Here is a 6,125-nt window from a genome sequence, read left to right on the forward strand (position 1 = left end):
AAATTTTTTTAAATAAATAGGGATTTGCCTTTAAAAAAAAGAAAAAAGGTATCATTATAAAAGGTGTATGTTATGCCAAGAAATAATAAGATATTGTAGATGTGGCCACAAGTTAGCTGCAGTTAAAAAAGAAAAATATTTACTTGAGAACTCCTCTGTGTCATGACCTACCATAATTCAGAGCAAAATGTTTAGGTCTCTGTTATTTAACATTAAATTTCAAGGGAGAAATAAAATACCCTGAAGTTTGAATGAAAACTAAAAAGAAGAAGAATGAGCTACCTTATGCTATTTGTTTCTAAGGTTGTTAGATGATGCTAAAAACGAAATCTCATGATCTTTATAAAATCTGAAAATTAAACTACGGTATATAGAATACACTTCTGGAAAACTTCTTTACATCAAGAATTTAGTAAAAACTTCTTTTTCTCATAACATTGATTCAACTACCTGATCAAATCACTCGAGTTAGTCTAAAAGGTGATTTTCTTTGGGGGGGGAAGGAGAAGATATAGCTTAAACACTGAAAAGTGTAATTCAGGTCAAATCTACACAAAGAGGCTAAACCACATTAGAGATGTTTCTTTTGAGGGGCGCCTGGCTGGCTCAGTCAGAGCATTCGACTTTTTTTTTTTTTTTAAGTTTATTTATTTACTTTGAAAGGCAGAGAGAGAGCACACACATGTGCGAAGAGGGTACAGCAGAGAGAGAAGGAAGGGAGGGGGAGGGGGAGGGGGAGACAGGGAGGGAGAGACAGGGAGGGAGAGACAGGGAGGGAGAGAGGGAGGGGCAGAGAGAGAGAGAAACCCAAGCAAGCCAGCTGTCAGCACAGAGCCAGAGATGGGGCTCAAACACACGAATAGGGAAATCATGACCTGAGCAGAAATCAAAAGTACGATGCTTAACGGACTGAGCCACTCAGGTGCCTCTGGAGCATTTGACTCTTTTTTTTTTTTTTTCAACGTTTTTTATTTTTTATTTTTGGGACAGAGAGAGACAGAGCATGAACGGGGGAGGGGCAGAGAGAGAGGGAGACACAGGATCGGAAACAGGCTCCAGGCTCCGAGCCATCAGCCCAGAGCCCGACGCGGGGCTCGAACTCCCGGACCGCGAGATCGTGACCTGGCTGAAGTGGGACGCTTAACCGACTGCGCCACCCAGGCGCCCCAAGGAGCATTTGACTCTTGACCTCAGGATCTTGAGTTTGAGCCCCACACTGGGCGTAGAGATTACTTAAAAAAACAAAACTTTAAAAAAGTTAAGAAAAAAAGAAATGTTTCTTTTGAAAAAAGATTCCAAAATGGCCAGAGATATTAGCATACTTAGTCTAAAAGATCAAAAGTTATTTTCTTTTAAATCAATATTTTGGTATAAACAAGTATCAACAAACACAAATAAACAAAGATTATGAAGTACCTTTTCTTCATCTATACTTGTTAGATCAGTATGACAGTTTATACAAAAACTACAAAAACCAGTATTCTCCAAATCCACCCTATTTCCCTTCCCTGTTTGGTCTGAGGACAGGATAGTGAGATGGAAAGTAGTCGGGTTACATTTCCAGGGTTTACCTAGTTTCTGAGAATTTTATCTCATATCCCCAATTAATCAGTCCTTTTAATCCACAACTCTACTGATATGATATGTAAAATATATTCTACAGTAAAACTTTAAAGCTGCTAATATATTATTTCATTTTGACCCACATTCTGAAATTAGTTCATTAAGAAAAAAAAATAAAAAGAATCAAGTACAATGTGGGAGAGGGGGGAATGGATATCCAGAAATAACCATATTCTCCAACATTCTCTTCCTGCTAACCATAATTTTATATGTTATGCTAAGTATTACTTGAATAAATTTTGCTATTTGAATTCTGGAATTTAAAATAAGTTTATTCTAACTCTGACACTGTCAGTTGTTTCCCAACTCATTTTTGTTTAAAATCAGTGAACTGTGAAAGGCATATTTCACAGAAAAAGTAAAATACCATGTTATATTTTAATAAGTTAATTTTACTCACTTTACTAATTTCTTATGAAAGACCACTATAGAGTTAGAATACTTCTTTACTCTCTATTGTAGGTAGTATCACAAAATTCTTTAAAATAGTTACATGTAATATACAAATATTCATACAATGTAGATAATGCGTGTAACTAACAGCAATGAGAGTGGGGGGAAAATCCACTGTGTCATGTGCGCTAAAAGAAATGTCTACCAACCCATTTACAAGGGCATGTTTACAATTGTTCCACCATTGGCTCAATTTTTAATGAATCACCACAATCCCTAAGCGACACTATGGCAAATTCTACTCTTCAACGAGTATCACGAGACAGTCTATCAGCATCAAATTTTAATTCAAAAGACTTCGTAAAAAATGTACATTATAGGGAAAAAATGTACATTATAGGAAAACAAACTTTCAACATGAACTACTTTTTCTGATCCTTGTCAACTTGTGAATTAGTTTTTTTTAGAAGCACAGCTAGGTAGACATACCATTCCTTCAGATGATGTAATCTGTAGAGATTTGGTAATTACAATATGTTAACGACTAACATAAAATAATATTTACTGCCGTGACTATCAGACAAGCTTTAAAAGCTTTCACCTATTCCTGAGGTCTTCGCAGAAATCAGACACCTGGTATGAGAAAACAGGTGTTGAGAACTCTGCTGGTCATTTCTAAGAGATTAATGCAACATGTACAAATTCCACAGATTATATACAAAAACTGAGGAATCTTAACCAAGGGGTACAAAAGATCACATAAAAACACAACTCCATGCTGACAATGCAACATGGAGAGCCACTGCAGAAACTGTGATAAAACTTTATGAGAGCAAAAATAAATGAAGAGGGGAAAACAACCACCATTTAAAGAAGACACTGACAGAAGCAAAGAAGCACAGTAAAAATCAGGATTATCCCTGGGGGGCGGGGGGGGGGGGGGGATCTGTTGACAAAAAAAAACAAAACAAAAACAAAAACCCAACCTGTTCTAAATACTAAATTTTAGAAGTGCAATTGAAACAACACATTGCCCATTCAGGAGGCCTACAAAAATATTTCTTTAAAAAAGTTATCACCTTAATAGTGTAACTTCAACCGTATTTTTTTAAAGCCTGTACACTTGGAAAAGATTATCATAATAATTAGAATAACTTGTCTCTATTTAGAAATGCTGTTTAAAAGCAGGCCAATGATAGGAACTCTGCTATTGCACAACAGAGAAAGTAAATGAAATAATGCCCATTAACATTCAGTGTTGATGGTATGTTGCTCAATCTCCCAGAACACAGGGACTTACAGTATCTGCCCTCTACAATTTACCACTTCTACGTCCGTGCAGTAGCTCAAATAAAATGAGTTCCTGTGTTAATCCCACAATAAACCTCAGTAATTCTCACATCACAGTTGTAAAGGTTTGTTAACAAAAAGAATGTTTTTCCCAAAATAGCTACATATCACTAAGACTACTCAAATTCCTAAATAATCCTTTTACAAGTCTCCTGCCAACTTTATTTTGATACATTAAACATGTGGAGCCTATTTTAAAAGGTCTTTAACTGTGACTTCGTGAAAACAGCTTCCTAGTTTTTCATCTAATGTCTTCTTTTTAAAGTTTCCACGTTGTTTTTAAGCCGACTTGAATACTTATGAATCTGGGCCACTATCAAATGCTTAAGAAGCAGTTTTGCCAAGTAAGATGGGCAAATGTTCTAGATCTGCTAAATCGGACAATAAAGGTCAGGCAACTTAAAAAACGAAAAATTTATTTCCAACATTCACTGAGCCCCTCTTTTTTAAATTACCTTGGTGTTATTCTCACATTTAACGTTTATGAATACAACCTACTTTTGAAAGGACATTAGACCCAATTGAATTATTAAAAAAAAAAACTGATCTTCCATATAAAGCCGGTTAGTCTACTCTTAATGGGCCTCTGGAAGATTTGGGGTACTGATGGCAGAAGTTTCATTTAAAAACTTTTTTGCGGAAAAGAATGACATCCGAAAAGGACTGCTGGGGAAGGCAGGGAAGAAGAGCCCGGAGTCACCAAGAAGAGAAAGAAGCGATTTAGAGCTACTAAGAAGGAGGTGGTGAGAGGCAAAGAAAGAAGAATGAGAAAGAAGATTTAACAAGGAAGTGAAGTGGAGCGCAGAGTGGGGCAAAAGCTGATGAGGAAACAAATGTAAAAGGTAGGGTTTTCAAATAGGCATGATCCAGGAAAGGATGAGTTAAAGCCTGGAGTAGCCCTAGCCCCAGTGCTTTGGTGTGAAAGAGACGCTCGCTGTCTGAAACAGAAAACAGGGGGAAAGCAGTTCACTTCCAGGCGTTGGAGCAAAGTAAAATTCCCTGCCCCGAGCCTCTCCCAGCCTCGGCAGAGCGCGGAGGCGGCGGCTGGGGAAGGGGCCTACCCAGGAGCCAGGCTCCGCGTTCTGCTCCCCCAGACTCCACGGCAGAAAGAAAAAAAAAAAAAAAAAAGGCGAGGATTAGACAGGTAGGGCCCACGACCGCAGCCCGGCGGCGCCCCGAAAACGGTCCGGGGCCTCGGCGGTGCCCGCGAGCCGTTTCCCCTGCGGCGGGGCGCGGAGCGGCCTTACCTGGGGCGAGGGAGGGAAGCGAGGTCTAGGGCGTCCGTTCTCGCCCGCCGCAGAGAACCCCTGCTGCACTCAACCCAGGCTTCCGACTGAGGCGCGACCCTGCCTCAGCCGCCGCTTCCCCGTCGGGGTCTCGGCCACCGCCTCCGCCGCCTCCGGGGCTGTTTACACCGTCGGGCCCCGCACGCCGCCGCCGCCGCCGCTGCCGCCTTCTCTCCACCCTAGCGCCGTTGCCGATTCGGCCGCCGCCACCTCCTCCGCCGCAGCCTCGTCTCTCTGGAGCATCTTCCAGCCACCGAACCCTGAGAAGCAGAGAGTCCAGCCGCGCCGGCAGGAAACTCCCCCGCAACTGCTAGGGGGACCAGGCGGTCAGAACACCGGCGGCTTTTCCGCCATTGAGCAGCAGCCGCTCGGCTCCTTCTGCAACCCCCTCCCCGCACCCTCTCCTCCCCGCCCCTCGGGCAGCCCCGCCCCCAGATCCCACCCATTGGGACGGCGCGGCCTCTGGCTGCACCCGGTTGGCTGGGCTTCCCGTCAATCAGCGACCCCCTCCCACTTCGGCTGCCCCGTACCTCGGTACTCAGTTTTCCCCGCCCACAATGCCCCGCCTCTCAGTTCCTAATTTCCCATTGGGCACCAGTGACCACCTTCAATTGGCAAGGTCAACTATCCATCAAACACCGCCCACTGAGTGAGACCCAACCCTTCATTACCATTTACTTTATTCAGCCCCGCCTCTGGACGTCAGGAACCAACCCACCCTACCAGCCATAAGTAGAGATCGCCATCAATCAAATAACGCCCACCTGCACTCCGCCTCGCAAAGCCCGAACCCTAGCGATTCTCTTTTTTTATTGGTCCAAAGGGTGACCCGAACCCTCAATCATTGGCTTTCTCTGCGTGTCCGTCACTAAACCAATTTCCAAGTCCGTCACACTGGCTTTTTTTAAATGAACGCGCAAAAGGCGGGGAAGTATTCGAAAAGCGATTGGCTAGTCTTCGAAAACGGTCAAATCCAGACAGTGTGTGCAGATCCTTCCCGTTCTACGAGAATCATGCCCCTTTATTTCTAACCTCTAAGCCTTGCGTAAAATAAGCGCCATAAAGGAGCCAACGCGCTTGTGCAGTTATAGGTGTGGAAGCCTAGTCCCACCCGGAATTGCAGGGGGTTGGCTGCCGATTGGCTAACAAAGTCCTGTTAGGCCCTCATTGGAGAATATAAACGCCTCTCTTTGGCGTAGAGACGGAAGGGATGGCGCGGGCGAGGATCAGAAGCGGTCCGGGGAGAGGCGGTTGTTTTGCTTCAGCCAGCGGGAGGGGCATACGCGGGAGAGAGAAGCTCAGAACGCCGGGCTCTGGGGGAGGTGTTGCGGGGAGGGAAAAAGCCCGGATGTTTCCCAACAATGAAATCATCGCCGACCAATCAGAGCTGCTGAGCTGATATACCTGCCGGACCTGTCCGCAGTAGGGGAGGGAATGAGTTAGTGAGCGGGAAATTGGGGTATCAGGAAAGGC

The 6,125-nt window shown here is 43.8% G+C and overlaps 1 protein-coding gene across 5 annotated transcripts in view; it reads right to left on the minus strand.

Moving 5' to 3' along the window:
* Window positions 1-5,044, minus strand: part of PPM1B (protein phosphatase, Mg2+/Mn2+ dependent 1B) — a 90,903-nt gene extending 85,859 nt beyond the window's left edge. For all 5 annotated transcript variants that reach the window (XM_040453881.1, XM_040453882.1, XM_040453879.1 and 2 more), the window contains exon 1: window positions 4,614-5,044. The gene's annotated coding sequence lies outside the window, so the exon portion shown is untranslated. The remainder of the gene's footprint in view (window positions 1-4,613) is intronic.
* Window positions 5,045-6,125: the final 1,081 nt, after the last annotated feature.

Source organism: Herpailurus yagouaroundi, unplaced genomic scaffold (genome assembly GCF_014898765.1).
Source record: "Herpailurus yagouaroundi ecotype Mexico unplaced genomic scaffold, PumYag 210, whole genome shotgun sequence".
NCBI lineage: Eukaryota > Metazoa > Chordata > Mammalia > Carnivora > Felidae > Herpailurus > Herpailurus yagouaroundi.